Source organism: Eretmochelys imbricata, chromosome 1, assembly GCF_965152235.1.
Source record: "Eretmochelys imbricata isolate rEreImb1 chromosome 1, rEreImb1.hap1, whole genome shotgun sequence".
NCBI classification, from domain to species: Eukaryota; Metazoa; Chordata; order Testudines; family Cheloniidae; genus Eretmochelys; species Eretmochelys imbricata.
In genome coordinates this window covers 5,682,542-5,701,481 of record NC_135572.1, presented here as the reverse complement: position 1 = coordinate 5,701,481, position 18,940 = coordinate 5,682,542, and the positions used below count along the sequence as shown (strand labels likewise).

Here is an 18,940-nt window from a genome sequence, read left to right as displayed (position 1 = left end):
GCCTGGGCGGCATGCAGCAGTTCACTGCTACGATCAATTGAAAATTGTTTTTGATCCCGTATCTTGTGGCAGCTTTCCCACAGAGTGCAGGTGGCAGGACATTACACCCAGAAAAGAAAGCTATCATCAATTGCTAGGCTGAACAGTTTGCAAGACACAGTTTGTTGTGAAAATCTGAGCTTCTGTTAGCGGCAAATCATTTCTTCTCTCCCAGGGGTGGCTCTCTGGCAGAAGTTCTCTAGGGTCTATTTTCTGCTCTTTCCACTGCTCACAGAGTCCAGGGAATTGTCTGGGAGTCCTGGCCAACCGGACAGTCCACAGGGACTGCATAGGGGAATCATAAAGTTTGCTGTTCAGCATTCCAAGTGTCAGACATATGAAATTCCTACTCTAATTCTCAAGACTCTGACTTCTTATTGCAGTAAGGAGATTTCCTCTCTCCGCTGAACGGGATTTTGGTGAGTTGCCTGTTTCTGCATTAAAGTTAGTGTTAAGGGCTCAGGAAGGTTTCCAGGGTTCAAGTCAAGAACCATCCTGGCAGGAATTCACCAGCACGGTGACTGTATTGTCAGAAACACCAAGGGATTTACCTTGTAAAATTAGAACTACAAATGTATTGGAAAGAGTTTAGACAAATATTTGGGTTTAAGTTCAGTTCCTTTTCTTTTACTGTGTCCTTCTATCTTTCTCAGTAACTTCTTTTGTTATTGTTTTGCTGTGTTGGTTTTACACTGGCTATATTCTACACTCATATTCTGCCTTCACTGGGTCACTCCACATTGACACTTGTTAAGGAAAAGTTAGCACATATGACTCCATTTTGGTTTGGGGTCCACCATTGTTTAAATGCCAGCACATCATACACCAGGAGCAGTAATCCTTAGATATTGAATCCCTGTGAAAATCCTCCTCCTTGTCTCCAGCCTGCCTTGACTCCCAGTATCTGGTTTTTGTTAGTCTCTAACTCCCTGTCTCTTGGCCTTGATGTGAGGCCTCCCATCCTGATAATAAAAGTTACTGATGCATGGCTTTAGGACCATGTTGTGTAATTAACATACTGGTATAGCACGAGGAATGCACCAAGCAGGGATAGGTGGTAGATAAGACAAGGGTTTGTTTATTGGCTAAGGTTTCCGATGCACGAGGGCAACATGCTTTGCTAAAAGGCATATAACCTTTGTATAATCTGCATTCAGGGTCCCCTCCTGGCTAGCAGGGGGGCACCACGCTCGAGCATAATAAACTTAGTGTCTTTTGGGAACTCTGCAGTTGTGGACTTTGTTTCTGTGCCTCAGCCTAGATTCAAACTGTGCATGACCTATCAGGTATAATTCGCAGCACTGGTGTGCGTGTCCTACAAGGTGTAATTCGTAGCACTTATGTGCGTGTCCTACCAGGTGTAATTCGTAGCACTTGTGTGCGTGTCGTACCAGGTATAATTCGCAGCAGTTGTGTGCGTGTCCTACAAGGTGTAATTCGTAACACACTGGCCTCTCTGAGAGCAAAATCAGAGCCCCTGTGTTTTGAAATTCCCAACTTTCATTTCCGGTCTCAGAATGCCACATGAACTGGGGGTTTCCTTCAGACTCTTTCAGCACCCTAACAGAATAGCACTCTCTGCAGCAGGACCCAAAGCCATGATTTTCACAGCCGGGAGCCAAAAGTTAAACATTCAGGGTGAATCTGGTCCCCTTGAGATCGAAGGCAAAATTACCAACAGAGCCAGGAGTTCACCCTAAATCCGCACCTAGTGACTTAAATAAATGCCCTGATTTTTGTCTGAAGTTGTGAATATTGACTATGTATCTGTATTTCAACTGTAGTTAACCTGGGTAACTCCAACTAGGCAAAATGCTTTCAGCCTAGGTAGCTGGTTGGGAAGGGCCTATTAGGGCAATAAGCCATTGTGGGAAAAGATTGGCCTTAAGAGAAACTTATCTCCCACCTGGTGAGCTTCCCTGAGAATGCTTCAGACAGCCTATATGTAATGTATGCTATGACTCTACAAGGCCATGTGATCAGGCCACATAACTCTGGACTCTATCTTGGAGAGTATGTAATTTTCCACAAACTATTCTGGAAACCAGGTTTAGAAACAAAGAGTTCCCGCCATAGGATAAAGCTATATAAGGCAGGGAATGACATCATCAGTGTTTCTTCAATCTCCACTCAAGAGGACACCTAGATTGTTAATAACCATAAAATATTTTCCATATTATTTGTTATAAAGTATGCAACCCCCTCACTGTGTTTCTCTCCCTTCACAGGCACCTTGAGCATTTCTGAGTCGTATCGATGCATCAACTACTTCATGGCAGCTTTCAACCTCACCCCCTCTGATCCTTCAACATTTATCCTAATGGGTATCCCTGGCCTGGAGGCTGCCCACCTCTGGATTTCCTTCCCTTTCTCTACATTCTACATTATCAGCCTGTTGGGAAATTTCACACTTCTGTGTGTTGTATGTAAGGAGCAAACCCTGCATAAGCCAATGTACCTGCTGCTCTGCATGTTAGTGCTTACAGACATTGCTACACCTGCATTCATTGTGCCAAAGACATTGGGCATATTTTGATTCAATTTGCAAGGCATTCTGTGGCTGGCTGCCTCACCCAGATGTTCTTCCTCCACACGGTTTCTGTTATGCACTCAGCCGTCCTCGTGGTAATGGCCTTTGATCGCTACATTGCCATATGTAACCCTCTGAGATATGCCACCATCCTCAGCAATGCACAAATAGGTAAGATAGGGCTTGTAGGTTTGATAAGAGCTATTCTCTTCATTCTGCCCCTACCCCTGCTCATGAGTCAATAGCCATTCTGTTCCAACCGCATTATCCTCCACACAGAATGTGAGTTCATAGCTGTGAAGAAGATGGTATGTGGGGACATCACAGTCTCCAGAATATACGGCTTGGTGCTAATGTTTGTAATCAATGGATTGGACCTGACGCTCATTGCCCTGTCCTACGGTCTGATCATTATGGCCGTCCTCAGAATCTCCTCTCATAAAGCCCACCAGAAAGCCCTCAACACTTGCACAGCCCACATCTGTGTGATGCTGACATATTATATGCCTGGACTCTTCTCCAATCTCACACACCGGTCTCAAGGCATCGCTCCCCATGTTCACGTCATTTTGGCTGACCTCTATCTCCTCATCCCTCCCATGCTCAACCCTATCATTTATGGGGTCAAAACCAAAGAGCTTCATGACAAAGTAGGCAAATACACCTGCAGAAGGTGAATTCCTGGGGCCACTGACTTGAAACCTGTGTGACAACAGGGGGAAATCATATCTGCTCTTTAATCAAGGCACTTTGTCCCAGTTTGGTTGAGCGAAGCATTGTGGAAGTTCACAGTCTGAGAATTTCCTCCCATCCAATATCTTATCATTCCATCACTAAACACTGCTCTCTTCATTGCTAAGTTCCCTCTCTCTGACCATCACCTGACCTCTTTTATTGTCAACCATCAGCCTCCCTCCCCACAAACCCTGTTACTCAGCCTTTCCATGACTCTAAGGCTATGTCTACTCTACCACAGGAAGTCAACCTTCTCTATGCAACTCCAGCTACGTGAATAAGGTGTCTGGAGTCTCTGTACCTTAGGTTGAGTTACCGCAGGGTCTACACTGTGTGTGTGTTGGAGGAGAGGGGAGGGTGGTCGACGGGAGAAAATCTCCCATCAACTTATCTTACTGTTCTCATAGGGGGTCGACTGCAGAGCAATCTGCAGTCAATTTGGTGGGTGTTTACTAGACTGACTAAATTGACCTTGAGTGGATCAATCTCAGAGCGTCGATCCCATCTGTAGTGTAGACCTGCCCTAAGACTCCCATAAGATACTGTAGCATTTTTATGCAAAGTGGTTTTCCATTAGTTTCTGTGCGGTCAGGGGTCTTGTTCATTTTTACAAACAGAAGCTACACTTTCAGATAGCCAAAGAGAAAAAGAAAGAAAAGACAATGCTGAACTTCTTTATTATGTGTAAGCTTATGCTCAAATAAATTTGTTAGTCTCTAAGGTGCCACAAGTACTCCTCTTCTCATTATATGCATAGTGATTCGGTGAGCAAAATGTACCTGATTTTTCTACGTCAAATCCATCAGGAAACCTGGAGGATAATCCTAATATTTCAATAGGAAAGTCCTAATATAGGAAAGCTGCTATAGGAATTGAGAACTTTCTACTAGAGCTTACTGGTGAGAGTTGTGAAACTGCGCTTTTGAGAACTGGACTGCTGTATTTAATTACTACATCACCTTTGAGTAAAAATAACTTACGGCTTTGTGCAGTTGATTTTGGAGTCGATTTTGGAGTGGAAGAGACTATGAACTTTCCTTGTGTCCCGGAGAGAGCTCTTTGTGATGTCCCCATGCCCAAAGAGTGGGGTTTCTTTTTTCCGTGAACCTTTCCCATGTTTTGTTTATTGTTCTTACAGGTAGTGTTCAATAAATTATATTTGGTTTGAACTCAACGTAGTGATCAGGGGTCAGGGAAGCATCCAATGCAAAGAGAGTATCCCAGAGTGGGGACACTGTGGTCCCTATCCTAAGTGACCATGATGAGACTGGGGGTTCAGCCTCCCAGGAATCCTGGGCCCAACCCTGTCACAGTTATGAGGATTCTGCCACACAGAAGAATGGAAGGGGAGTCCTTGGAGTCAGGAAGGCCGGTGGGAAAAGGGAGTGGGAGTGGGGACTCAGGCCCCTTCCTTAGTGAATTCCCCTGGGATAATGCAGAAGCCAGGAAAGTTCCCCACAATAGATCCCCACTTACATTAGGGAACTGGGACAAAAATGGACAGGTTGGATTTTAGTGACATGTAAAGAGATGTGTAACTTGTGAAATCTTCATACAAATGAGAAAATCTGAAAAGTGTAACTTTTGGGAGCACAATTTCTGCATAAGGTGAATCTAACATCACTGTACAAGATGGCTTCCCAGAGACTGGTATCAGACAAAAGCTTTTCCCTGTGCTATTTTATTATGGGATTAGAGCAGGAAACCTGACATTGTTTATTTGGCCACAATTGATCAACAACAAGTAGGAATCATTCTTTCCTCTTAGATTCAATGTTTAGATGCAATGGAGGCCCCCACCGAAATAATTCTCCTGGGCAAAAATGCCGATGAAGTTTATGAGCCACAATCAATAAAGAAATTAATGGAAAATCGTAGTCTTGTTTTTCTCATTCTGCTCCAAAGGAAGATTCTGGAAACGGTAAATGCTGGTTGAAAATGGCTACAATCTAATGACACACACATATACAAAACAGACAAAACACAGACCTATCCAAAGCATCAGTTTTACTTCCTAAAGCCACTGATCTTCTAGCTACATTTCAAATTCAGGTAAAAGAAATCAAACATTTAGCAAGTAAGTTATCAGAAAAATGGGGCAGACAAATCAAATATGAAGAGAAGTGCTTGAGAAAGGCAAAAATGCAGAGGAACAGCACATCTTATGGCAGACCAGGGAGCACAGCAGACCTGCTACCGGCAGCTTCAGGGGAGAAGATTCATAGATTCATAGATTCTTAGATATTTAGGTCAGAAGGGACCATTATGATCATCTAGTCTGACTTCCTGCACAGCACAGGCCACAGAATTTCACGCACCACTCCTACAAAAAACCTCACACCTATATCTGAGCTATTGAAGTCCTCAAATTGTAGTTTAAAGACTTCAAGGAGCATAGAATCCTCCAGCAAGTGACCCGTGCCCCATGCTACAGAGGAAGGCAAAAAACCTCCAGGGCCTCTTCCAATCTGACCTGGAGGAAAATTCCTTCCCCACCCCAAATATGGCAATCAGCTTAACCCTGAGCATATGGGCAAGATTCATCAGCCAGATACTACAGAAAATTATTTCCTGGGTAACTCAGATCCCACCCCATCTAATATCCCATCACAGGCCATTGGGCCTATTTACCATGAATATTTAATTACCAAAACCATGTTATCCCATCAAACCATCTCCTCCATAAACTTATTGAATTTAATCTTAAAGCCAGATAGATCTTTTGCCCCCACTGCTTCCCTTGGAAGGCTATTCCAAAACTTCACTCCTCTGATGGTTAGAAACCTTCGTCTAATTTCTAGTCTAAATTTCCTGGTGGCCAGTTTGTATCCATTTGTTCTTGTGTCCACATTGGTACTGAGCTTAAATAATTCCTCTCCCTCTCCGGTATTTATCCCTTGATATATTTATAGAGAGCAATCATATCTCCCCTCAACCTTCTTTTAGTTAGGCTAAAAAAGCCGAGCTCCTTGAGTCTCCTTTCATAAGACAAGTTTTCCATTCCTCGGATCATCCTAATAGCCCTTCTCTGTATCTGTTCCAGTTTGAATTCATCCTTCCTAAATATGGGAGACCAGAACTGCACACAGTATTCCAGGTGAGGTCTCACCAGTGCCTTGTATAATTGTACTAAAACCTCCTTATCCCTACTGGAAATACCTCTCCTGATGCATCCCAAGACCACATTAGCTTTTTTCACAGCCATACCACATTGGTGGCTCATAGTCATCCTATGATCAACCAATACTCCAAGGTCCTTTTCCTCCTCCGTTACTTCTAATTGATGCGTCCCTAGCTTATAACTAAAATTCTTGTTATTAATCCCTAAATGCATGACCTTACACTTCTCACTATTAAATTTCATCCTATTACTATTACTCCAGTTTACAAGGTCATCCAGATCCTCCTGTAGGATATCCCTGTCCTTCTCTAAATTGGCAATACCTCCCAGCTTTGTATCATCCGCAAACTTTATTAGCACAGTCCCACTTTTTGTGCCGAGGTCAGTAATAAAAAAGATTAAATAAGATTGGTCCCAAAACTTTTCCTTGAGAAACTCCACTGGTAACCTCCCTCCAGCCTGACAGTTCACCTTTCAGTAGGACCCGTTGTAGTCTCCCCTTTAACCAAGTCCTTATCCACCTTTCAATTTTTCTATTGATCCCCATCTTATCCAATTTAACTAATAATTCCCCATGTGGTACGGTATCAAATGCCTTACTGAAATCTAGGTAAATGAGATCCACTGTGTTTCCTTTGTCTAAAAAATGTGTTACTTTCTCAAAGAAGGAGATCAGGTTGGTTTGGCACAATCTACCTTTTGTAAAACCATGTTGTATTTTGTCCCATTTACCATTGACTTCAATGTTCTTAACTACCTTCTCCTTCATTTTTTTTCCAAGACCTTGCATACTACAGATGTCAAACTAACAGGCCTATAGTTACCTGGATCACTTTTTTTCCCTTTCTTAAAAATAGGAACTATGTTAGCAATTCTCCAATCATACAGTACAACCCCTGAGTTTACAGATTCATTAAAAATTCTTGCTAATGGGCTTGCAATTTCATGTGCCAATTCCTTTAATATTCTTGGATGAAGATTATCTGGGCCCCCCGATTTAGTCCCATTAAGCTGTTTGAGTTTCGCTTCTACCTCAAATATTGTAATGTCTACCTCCAAATCCTCATTCCCATTTGTCATGCTACCATTATCCCTAAGATCCTCTTTAGTCTTATTAAAGACTGAGGCAAAGTATTTGTTTAGATATTGGGCCATGCCTAGATTATCCTTGACCTCCACTCCATCCTCAGTGTTTAGCGGTCCAACTTCTTCTTTCTTTGTTTTCTTCTTATTTATATGGCTATAGAACCTTTTAAAACTATTGGTTTTAATTCCCTTTGCAAGGTCTGAGGGAAGGCAGAATCTCCCCATGAGCAACTGCCCAAAGATCCCTCCCTGAGGGAAGGCTGGGCTTGCTGCAGGGACAGCCTGAGTGGGTCGTATTAATCAGTCATATGAATGCTGGACTTGATTGATCCCCTTTATTTGCTCTTCGGACTACCCCAGCGGGGAGAGCCCTGGGACTGAGCTGACACTCAGAGTTTGGGCCACACCACAGGAAGAGGCCATTGCTGCCTGAGAAGAAAGGAGTAAGACCTTGTTACATGCTACCACCAGAAGGTTCCTTGCGGTGAGCAGACACTCTTCCTGCTGCTTCACCCTAGATGGAGACCTTGGGACATTTGCAGGGAGGTGGTAGGAAGTGGCCCAGGTAGGCAGCAGGTATAATAGACCAGGGGAGGCTAAACCTCCCTCGGCTGTGCAGCCCCCAACCCGCCGCCTTTGAGAGAGGGGACACCTAGGACCTGGTGTCCTGGCCTGTGCTCCACCCCTATTCCCCCTCCCGCTTTTTCCCCTTGGCCCCACCCACACTCCACCTACTCTTATCCGTGCTCTGCCCCTCTGCCGAGGCCCTCTTTGCTTATCGCTGAATCCTTCCTCTCCTCCCCTGAGAGGCCCCCGCAGCCCACCACTCACCGAGCCTCTCCCCTCCTCCACCGCCCCGTGGGGCCCTTCATTCCCCATGGTGTTGGCTCTAGTCTGGATTCCCTCCTCTCCTCCACTCCCTCCTCCATGGCCCCACTACTCACAGATCGCTGAGTCCCTCCTGTCCTCCATCGCCTTTCCCTATGCCCCCCGCACCTGTCTTTGGCAGAATCCTTCCTCTCCTCCACACCCCTTCTCACTGCTCACTGAATCTCTCCTCTCCTCCACTCTCCTTTCCCGAGGGCCCTTTCCCCATTGCCTGCTGAGTCCCTCCTCCCCGACAGACCAAACTCCCCTCCCCCGAGGCTCCTACCACGTGCCATTTGCCAGTGAAAAACAGAACCACATTTCAAAGTGGGCCCTGGCCTCTTGGCCCTCCGTGTTCCAGCCCCCTTAGCTGAGTTGCTCCAGTATCTCAAGGCATAACAGCAGAAGGAGTCACACAGCTGGGCCAGGTATAGGAGCCAGACATCAACCAAAGACCAGGGGCATGCAAATGTCTTAAGTGATTAAGTGGTGCAAAGTCCAAAGAAGAGAAAGTGAACTCAGGACACTAGAATCAGCAAAGTTGTGTCACGGACTTTCTCATTTACATCAAAATATTACAGATACAGTTTTCTGTATTCCTTGCAGACAGTTTTCCAGTTTTTTGAGAGACCCTGTGTTCACTGAAAATGGAGTAAGAGACTGGAAAAAATATAGGAAAAATGTCAGAAACATATACAATCTGCCGTACACAAGCAGTGTTCTGAAAAGTGGCATTTTTTTTTAAACAGTGAAAAGAAGTAGGCACCATAGTGGCACAGTTGTCAAATTCTCACAAGCTGGCATTACATGAAAACAGAGACAATGGTGCTGGAATCCTCAATGCTTTACCTGGCTAAGCAAGGAATTGCACTGCAGGGGCAGGAAGAGAGAGAAGAATTAGCAAAATGTGGAAACTTTGTGGAATTATGCAATTTGATTTAGAGTATGATAAAGAATTTGGAAAAAAAAAAAAAACAACAAAAACCAACAAAAAACCCTGAGTGATTCTTTCCATCTCACAAGCCACTCAACTCAATACGAGCTTTTATGAGTTGCTGCTCATATTGTGGAAAGCACAATCATTAAGAAAGTTCTAGAATTGGGGTTTTGTTCTGTTCTCGTTGATGCAGCACTCAGTTTTAAACAAGAAGAAATGACAGTGTGTATGAGACAGAAAACCTGGAAATAAAGGAAAGATTTCTAGCATTTGTTGATTCCTCTGAGCGAGGGAATGCTGGCACCATCTATTGCAACATTAAGCAGTTCTTACAAGCATCGAGGACTACAAACTTGCCAGTTGCAGCAGAGTGTTCTGAAGGGGTGGCTGTCGTGGCAGGTCATGAAAGTGGAGTACAGCAAAAATGTTGCAAGATCACCCTACTACTATATATACTCACTGCAGAGTTCATAAATTGAATTTGGTTTTAGTTGAAGCCTGCAAAGTAAACTGGAAAGCAACAGGATGTTTTTTACACTCTAGAGGGCTTGTTTACCATCTTTCCACAGCCTGGCATACACCATGCTTACTGAGAGGGCCAGAAAACACTTGGAATGAAATGGAATTGTCTAGTTTATGTGACACAAGATGGGCATGCAGAAGGAAAAAGGCATCTGTTGTAAAAAATGCCATGAGAACGCTCCTCAGCAGTTTTTTGGGACTATCAGAACCACCCTACCGAAGATTTATTGCAGCGTTCCGTTTGGTGAAGAATGGGAAGAAAACTGATTTTTGTGTGTTCTTAGTATGATTCACATAGCACGCAAAGTTCTACAGACACAAGAGACAATACTTTCTCAGGCTTGCAGTGTATGTCAGGGAACTGTCAAATTGTTAGAGTATGTGAGCCAGCACTAAGTGGGATGTTTTTTTGGAGGAAAACCAGAAGTTCTGTGAGCATCATGGTGCCCCAGTTACCCCTGGCATGGAGGAAGAGTATGCTCACAAACAACCTGTGAAAAAAGCCAGCCTTTCTTGACTATTCAGTTCTTACTAGTTGTCATAAATATAAAAGGGAAGGGTAACCACCTTTCTGTATACAGTGCTATAAAATCCCTCCTGGCCAGAGGCAAAATCATTTCACCTGTAAAGGGTTAAGAAGCTAATGTAACCTGTCTGGCACCTGACCCAAAATGACCAATGAGGGGACAGGATACTTTCAAATCTAGAGGGGGGAGGAAAGGCTTTTGTCTGTCTGTCTGTGTGATACCTTTGCCAGGAACAGATCAAGGATGCAAGCCCTTCAAAGCCTGTAAAGTTAGTAAGTAATCTAGGTAGAAAATACATTCGGTTTTCTTTGTTTTGGTTTGTAAATTCGCTGTGCTGGAGGAAATGTGTATTCCTGTTTTTGTGTCTTTTTGTAACTTTAGGTTTTGCCTTGAGGGGTTCTCTATGTTTTGAATCTGACTGCCTGTAAGATTATCTTCCATTCTGATCTTACAGAGTTGTTCTCTTATCTTTTTTTTCCTTCTTCTAATAAAGTTCTGATTTTTAAGTATCTGATTGGGTTTTAAAAATCCAAGGGGTTTGTGCTTGTTACGGGCTTATTCCTTCACCTGCTTACTTCCCTGGTCCTTCTTGCATGAACAGAGAGCAACAATACCCGAAGTCCAAAGGTGCAAACAATTTGATGTTGATTGGGGTGAACTTCCAGCAAGCATGATTCCAGATTAGAATAATAGAATCATAGAATATCAGGGTTGGAAGGGACCTCAGGAGGTCATCTAGTCCAACACCCTGCTCAAAGCAGGACCAATCCCCAATTAAATCATCCCAGCCAGGGCTTTGTCAAGCCTGACCTTAAAAACTTCTAAGGAAGGAGATTCTACCACCTCCCTAGGTAACGCATTCCAGTGTTCCACCACCCTCCTAGTGAAAAAGTTTTTCCTAATATCCAACATAAACCTCCCCCAGTGCAACTTGAGACCATTACTCCTTGTCCTGTCCTCTTCTACCACTGAGAATAGTCCAGAACCCTCCTCTCTGGAACCACCTCTCAGGTAGTTGAAAGCAGCTATCAAATCCCCCCTCATTCTTCTCTTCTGCAGACTAAACAATCCCAGTTCCATCAGTCTCTCCTCATAAGTCATGTGTTCCAGACCCCTAATCATTTTTGTTGCCCTTCGCTGGACTCTCTCCAATTTATCCATATCCTTCTCATAGTGTGGGGCCCAAAACTGGACACAGTACTCCAGATGAGGCCTCACCAATGTCGAATAGAGGGGAACGATCACGTCCCTCGATCTGCTCGCTATGCCCCTACTTATACATCCCAAAATCCCATTGGCCTTCTTGGCAACAAGGGCAGACTGCTGACTCATATCCAGCTTCTCGTCCACTGCCACCCCTAGGTCCTTTTCCGCAGAACTGCTGCCTAGCCATTCGGTCCCTAGTCTGTAGCTGTGCATTGAGTTCTTCCATCCTAAGTGCAGGACCCTGCACTTATCCTTATTGCACCTCATCAGATTTCTTTTGGCCCAATCCTCCAATTTGTCTAGGTCCCTCTGTATCCTATCCCTGCCCTCCAGCGTATCTACCACTCCTCCCAGCTTAATATCATCCGCAAATTTGCTGAGAGTGCAATCTACACCATCCTCCAGATCATTTATGAAGATATTGAACAAAACTGGCCCCAGGACCGACCCCTGGAGCACTCCACTTGACACCGGCTGCCAACTAGACATGGAGCCATTGATCAGTACCCATTGAGCCCGACAATCTAGCCAACTTTCTACCCACCTTATAGTGCATTCATCCAGCCCATACTTCTTTAACTTGCTGACAAGAATACTGTGGGAGACCGTGTCAAAAGCTTTGCTAAAGTCAAGAAACAATACATCCACTGCTTTCCCTTCATCCACAGAACCAGTAATCTCATCATAGAAGGCGATTAGATTAGTCAGGCATGACCTTCCCTTGGTGAATCCATGCTGACTGTTCCTGATCACTTTCCTCTCATGTAAGTGCTTAAGGATTGATTCTTTGAGGACCTGCTCCATGATTTTTCTGGGGACTGATGTGAGGCTGACTGGCCTGTAGTTCCCAGGATCCTCCTTCTTCCCTTTTTTAAAGATTGGCACTACATTAGCCTTTTTCCAGTCATCTGGGACTTCCCCTGTTCTCCACGAGTTTTCAAAGATAATGGCCAATGGCTCTGCAATCACAGCCTTCCTTCCACAGATTCCTTCCTTAGTGTCCCCCTTCCCAGCTCTGACACCACAGAGACTTACCTGTGTCCCTGTTCCCATTCCCCCCCTTTGTAAAACATGATTCCAATTTCCCCACCCCCATTCCCTGTTCCCATTCCCCCCACCCTTACTTCCTGATTGACTGCAGATTATATAGTAAAACTTGAGTTCTGCTTAGCTATACCTTAACCAATCAGTTTACTGATATTTAACTAACCAATCTGAACATATTGTAACATGATTATTTAACCAATTATATCCCACCACATGAATTAGTTTACACCCAGCAAAATTAATTGTACAGCAGACAGAAACAATCACAGAACCAGACAGAGATTATACAGACAAACAATAGGGAAATGGGAACTACAATGATAGAACAACATAGAAATGAGGATTTCACATTCCAGCTATTGATAAGTGAGTTCTTGACAGGCAGGATGCTATCAGACTAAGTTTCCTTTTACATTTTCTAGGTACTTCCCTTTCTCTGGCGGTGATAGGCACTATCAGGACAGCGTTGTATTCCTAACAGCCCAATAACACCTTATTTCAACGAGACTAGGGGTACGTCTACACTATGAAATTAGGTTGAATTTATAGAAGTCGTTTTTTTAGAAATTGTTGTTATATAGTTGATTGTGTGTGTCCCCACACAAAAAGCTCTAAGTGCATTAAGTGCATTAACTCGGCAGAGGTGCTTCCACAGTACCGAGGCTAGAGTCGACTTCCGGAGCGTTGCACTGTGGATAGCTATCCCACAGTTCCCGCAGTCTCCGCTGCCCATTGGAAATCTGGGTTGAGATCCCAATGCCTGATGGGCAAAAAAACATTGTCACGGGTGGTTCTGGGTACATGTCGTCAGGCCTTTCCTCCCTCTGTGAAAGCAACAGCAGACAATCCTTTAGCGCCTTTTTTGCTGAGTTACCTGTGCAGATGACATAGCACGGCAAGCATGGAGCCCGCTCAGCTCACTGTCACCGTATGTCTCCTGGGTGCTGGCAGACGCGGTATTGCATTGCTACACAGCAGCAGCAGCAACCCATTGCCTTGTGGCAGCAGACGGTGCAATAGGCCTGAAAACCATTGTCATCGTGGCTGAGGTGCTCCTGGCCACCTCGGTAAGGTCGGTCAGGAGAGCCTGGGCAGACATGGGCTCAGGGACTAAATTAGGAGTGAGTCAACCAGGTCATTCTCTTTAGTCCTGCAGGCAATCCTATTGTACCATCTTCTGCCGAGCAGCCAGGGGATGTGGATGGCTAGCAGTCCTAGTGCACCGTCTGCTGCCAGCCAAAGATGTAAAAGATAGATGGAGTGGATCAAAACAAGAAATAGACCAGATTTGTTTTCTGGTCATTTGATCCCCCCTCTCTTCCTCTGTGAAATCAACGGCCGACAATCGTTTTGGTGAGGTCTGTCAAGGGCACCTTGAAAACTTTAATGGAGATTCAGTCCTGCCTAAAACACCAGAGGGAGGAATAGGTTAGTGGGTTGAGCATTGGACTGCTGAACTCAGGGTTTTGAGTACAATCCTTGAGGGGGCCATTCTGTATGACAGTTGTTTTTGTTTTTCCTTGATGTAAAGCCACCCCCTTTGTTGATTTTAATTCACTGTAAGCCAACCCTGTAAGCCATGTTGTCAATTGTCCCTCCCTCCGTCAGAGCAACAGCAGACAATCGTTCCACGCCTTTTTTCTGTGCAGATGCCATACCACAGCAAGCAGGGAGCCCGCTCAGATCACTTTGGCAATTAGGAGCACATTAAACACCATGCGCATTATCCAGTGGTATATGCAGCACCAGAACCTGCCAAAGTGAAACCAGGTGAGTAGGCGACATCAGCATGGTGACGAGAGTGATGAGGACATGGGCACAGACTTTTCTCAAAGCATGGGCCCTGGCAATGCTGGCATCATGGTGCAAATGGGGCAGGTTCATGCCATGGAATGCCGATTCTGGGCCTGGAAAACAAGCACAGACTGGCGGGACCGCATAGTGTTGCAGGTCTGGGACGATTCCTAGTGGCTGCAAAACTTTCGCATGCGTAAGGGCACTTTCATGGAACTTTGTGACTTGCTTTCCCCTGCCCTGAGGCGCATGAATACCAAGATGAGAGTAGCCCAGTTGAGAAGCGAGTGGCAATAGCCCTGTGGAAGCTTGCAACGCCAGACAGCTACCGGTCAGTCGGGAATCAATTTGGAGTGGGCAAATCTACTGTGGGGGCTGCCATGATGCAAGTAGCCAGCGCAATCAAAGATCTGCTGATATCAAGGGTAGTGACCCTGGGAAATGTGCAGGTCATAGTGGATGGCTTTGCTGCAATGGGATTCCCTAACTGTGGTGGGGCCATAGACGGAACCCATATCCCTATCTTGGCACCGGAGCACCAAGCCGGCGAGTACATAAACCGCAAGGGGTACTTTTCAATGGTGCTGCAAGCTCTGGTGGATCACAAGGGACGTTCCACCAACATCAACGTGGGATGGCCGGGAAAGGTATATGATGCTCGCATCTTCAGGAACTCTGGTCTGTTTCAAAAGCTGCAGGAAGGGACTTTATTCCCAGACCAGAAAATAACTGTTGGGGATGTTGAAATGCCTATAGTTATCCTTGGGGACCCAGCCTACCCCTTAATGCCATGGCTCATGAAGCCGTACACAGGCAGCCTGGACAGTAGTCAGGAGCTGTTCAACTACAGGCTGAGCAAGTGCAGAATGGTGGTAGAATGTGCATTTGGACATTTAAAATCGCTCTGGGGATGTTTACTGACTCCGTTAGACCTCAGCGAAACCAATATTCCCACAGTTATTACTGCTTGGTGTGCGCTCCACAATATCTGTGAGAGTAAGGGGGAGACATTTATGGTGGAGTGGGAAGTTTAAGCAAATTGCCTGGCTGCTGGTTACGCACAGCCAGACACCAGGACAGTTAGAAGAGCACAGGAGGGCATGGTGCGCATCAGAGAAGCTTTGAAAACCAGTTTCATGACTGGCCAGGCTACGGTGTGAAAGTTCTCTTTGTTTCTCCTTGATGAACCCCCCCAGCTCCTTGGTTCACTCTACGTCCCTGTAAGCTAACCACCCTCCCCTCCTCCCTTTAATCATTGCTTGTGTAAGCAGTGTCAGGATGAGCTCCACCCTGACATCTGGTGGTGAGGTGTGGCAAGTTGTGGAAAAGAACTTCAGGGGCCGATGTCATTTGCATAGGCACACCCACCACGCCTAGAATGAGACCATAGCCGCTCAAATGGTCACTTTGGCTGCTGTGGGATCCCCAGCGTCTCTGTTATTGGGGCAGGAAGAATAAATTGTTATTACCCTGATTATGGGAACTGTGCTTGGAACTGTACGTGGCCTTTTGTTATGATGGAGGGATTCACCATCAACTAAGTAGCACTCGCTAGGCAAGGGTCATGGGTTCCAAAACTGTGTGAATAGAGAGAGGCTGGGGACAAGTATTAATACTTGGTAGCATGGGCCCCTTGGTGAGGGCCTTACATGCTAATTGCACTTCCTCCTCTCTCCACTGTGGAATATCAGAGCTAATTTTGATTTCATTAGAAGTCTAGTTATAGGCTGCTGAGCTCACTTTGGGCTGACAGTGCACCAGCACTGGGGCTCCCCTACTACAAGCTGAATTCACCTAAGAGCTGAAATCACTGAGTGTCGTGTTAAGTAGTGGGGGAGCCTGAAGATATATTGTGGAGCCGTTTGCGGGACGGCTGGTGAAGCAGTTCGACGCGGAGCAGTGTGTGGATGGCAGGAGCTGCTTGTGGGTCGTGGAGCTGAGCGAAGGAGTTCGTGGGGCAGCTGGCGGAGCGGAGCGCAGCGGAGCGAAGGAGTTCGTGGGGCGGCTGGCGGAGCGGAGCGCAGCGGAGCGAAGGAGTTCGTGGGGCGGCTGGCGGAGCGGAGCGCCGCTATGGAGCTATGGGGCGGTCAGCTTCAGATCATGTAAGGTGCCTCTTACCCCCGTCCCATTTCCACCCCGGTTGGGAGGTAAAGCTCCGCAGATAAACTTTCGAACTCTGGGGCTGCCCTGACCAGGGACAGAGACTTTTGGGGCATTGGACTTTTGGGACTTTGGGTGATTTGGGGTTGCTGGACTCAAGAACCAAAGGGAAAAGGGCATGCCCCAATTTGCCTGGGGTGGGTTTTTTTTTGCTCATGGGTTGTGTTATGAATCCTGTTGGTGGTGTTTCCCCAACATAATGCCACATTGTTTCTCTCTGTTATTAAAAGGCTTTTGCTACACTCAGACTATGTGCTTGCGAGAGGGGAAGTATTGCCTCTTGGAGGCGCCCAGTGGGGGTGGTATATATTTGTCCCAGGTCACTGGGTGGGGGCTCGAGCCGGTTTGCATTGTGTTATTGGAATGGATCCCCTAGATATTGAACCCGGCCCTTGTTGCTGCCAACTCTGACGGGCAGAAGGGTTACACTTGCAGAGTCAATAAAGTCATTGTTGCTTCACATTCATGCATTCTTTATTCATTCATTACACAAATAGGGGGATAGCTGCCAAGGTAGTGGTGGAGGAGGGAAGGACAAGGCCACACAGCACTTTAAAAGTTTAAAACTTTAAAAATTATTGAATGCCAGCCTTCTGTTGCTTGGGCAATCCTCTGGGGTGGAGTGGCTGGGTGGCCGGAGGACCCCCACCGCGTTCTTTGGCGTCTGGGTGTGGAGGCTATGGAACTTGGGGAGGAGGGCAGTTGGTTACACAGGGGCTGTAGCGGCCGTCTGTGCTCCAGCTGCCTTTCCTGCAGCGCATACATATCCTGGAGCGCATTAGTTTGATCCTCCAGCAGCCTCAGCATTGAGTCCTGTCTCCTCTCCTCATGCTGCCTCCACCTTTCAGCTTTAGCCCTCTCTTCAGCCCGCCACTTACTCTCTTCAGCCCGCCATCTCTTCTCCTGGTTATTTTGTGCTTTCCTGCATTCTGAGATTGTCTGCCTCCACACATTCGTCTGTGCTCTGTCAGTGTGGGAGGACAGCATGAGCTCAGAGAACATTTCATCACGAGCGCATTTTTTTCGCCTTCTAATGTTAGCTAGGCTCTGGGAAGGAGAAGATCCTGTCATCCCTGAAACACATGCAGCTGGTGGAGAAAAAAAAAGGGACAGTGGTATTTAAAAAGATACATTTTATAGAACAATGGGTACACTCTTTCACGGTAAACCTTGCTGTTAACATTACATACATAGCACATGTGCTTTTGTTCCAAGGTCGCATTTTGCCTCCCCCCAGCGTGTGGCTACCCCCTCAACCCTCCCCCCTACCTGTGGCTAACAGCGGGGAACATTTCTGTTCAGCCACAGGCAAACAGCCCAGCAGAAACGGGCACCTCTGAATGCCCCCTTAAGAAAAGCACCCTATTTCAACCAGGTGACCATGAATGATATCACTCTCGTGAGGATAACACAGAGAGATAAAGAACGGATGTTGTTTGAACGCCAGAAAACATACACTGCAATGCCTTGTTCTGCAATGATTCCCGACTATGTGCTACTGGCCTGGAGTGGTAAAGTGTCCTACCTTGGTGGATGGAATAAGGCTGCCCTCCCCAGAAAGGTTTTGCAAAGGTTTTGGGAGTACATCCAGGAGAGCCGCAAATGCCAGGGCAAATTAATCATTAAACATGCTTGCTTTTAAACCATGTATACTATTTTAAAAGGTACACTCACCAAAGGTCCCTTCTCTGCCTGCTGGGTCCAGGAGGCAGCCTTGGGTGGGTTCGGGGGGTACTGGCTCCAGGTCCAGGGTGAGAAACAGTTCCTGGCTGTCGGGAAAAACGATTTCTCTGATTGCTTGCTGTGAGCTATCTACAACTTCATATCATCATCTTCCTCGTCCCCAAAACCTGCTTCCTTGTTGCCTCCATTTCCATTGAAGGAGTTAAACAACACGGCTGGGGTAGTGGTGGCTGAAACCCCTAAAATGGCATGCAGCTCAGCATAGAAGTGGCATGTTTGGGGCTCTGACCCGGAGCTGCCGTTTGCCTCTCTGTCTTTTTGGTAGGCTTGCCTCAGCTCCTTAAGTTTCACACGGCACTGCGTCAGGTCCCTGTTATGACCTCTGTCCTTCATGCCCTGGGAGATTTTGACAAAAGTTTTGGCATTTTGAAAACTGGAACGTAGTTCTGATAGCACGGATTCCTCTCCCCAAACAGCGAGCAGATCCCGTACCTTCCATTCGGTCCATGCTGGAGCTCTTTTGCGATTCTGGGACTCCATCATGGTCACCTCTGCTGATGAGCTCTGCTCTCACTTGCAGCTTGCCACCCCGGCCAAACAGGAAATTGAAATTCAAAAGTTTGCGGGCCTTTTCCTATCTACGTGGCCAGTGCATCTGAGTTGAGAGTGCTGTCCAGAGCGGTCAC

The 18,940-nt window shown here is 46.1% G+C and overlaps 1 pseudogene; it reads left to right on the top strand.

Moving 5' to 3' along the window:
* Nucleotides 1-2,311: 2,311 nt before the first annotated feature.
* Nucleotides 2,312-3,246, top strand: LOC144278604 (olfactory receptor 52D1-like; annotated as a pseudogene).
* The last annotated feature ends 15,694 nt before the right edge of the window (nt 3,247-18,940 follow it).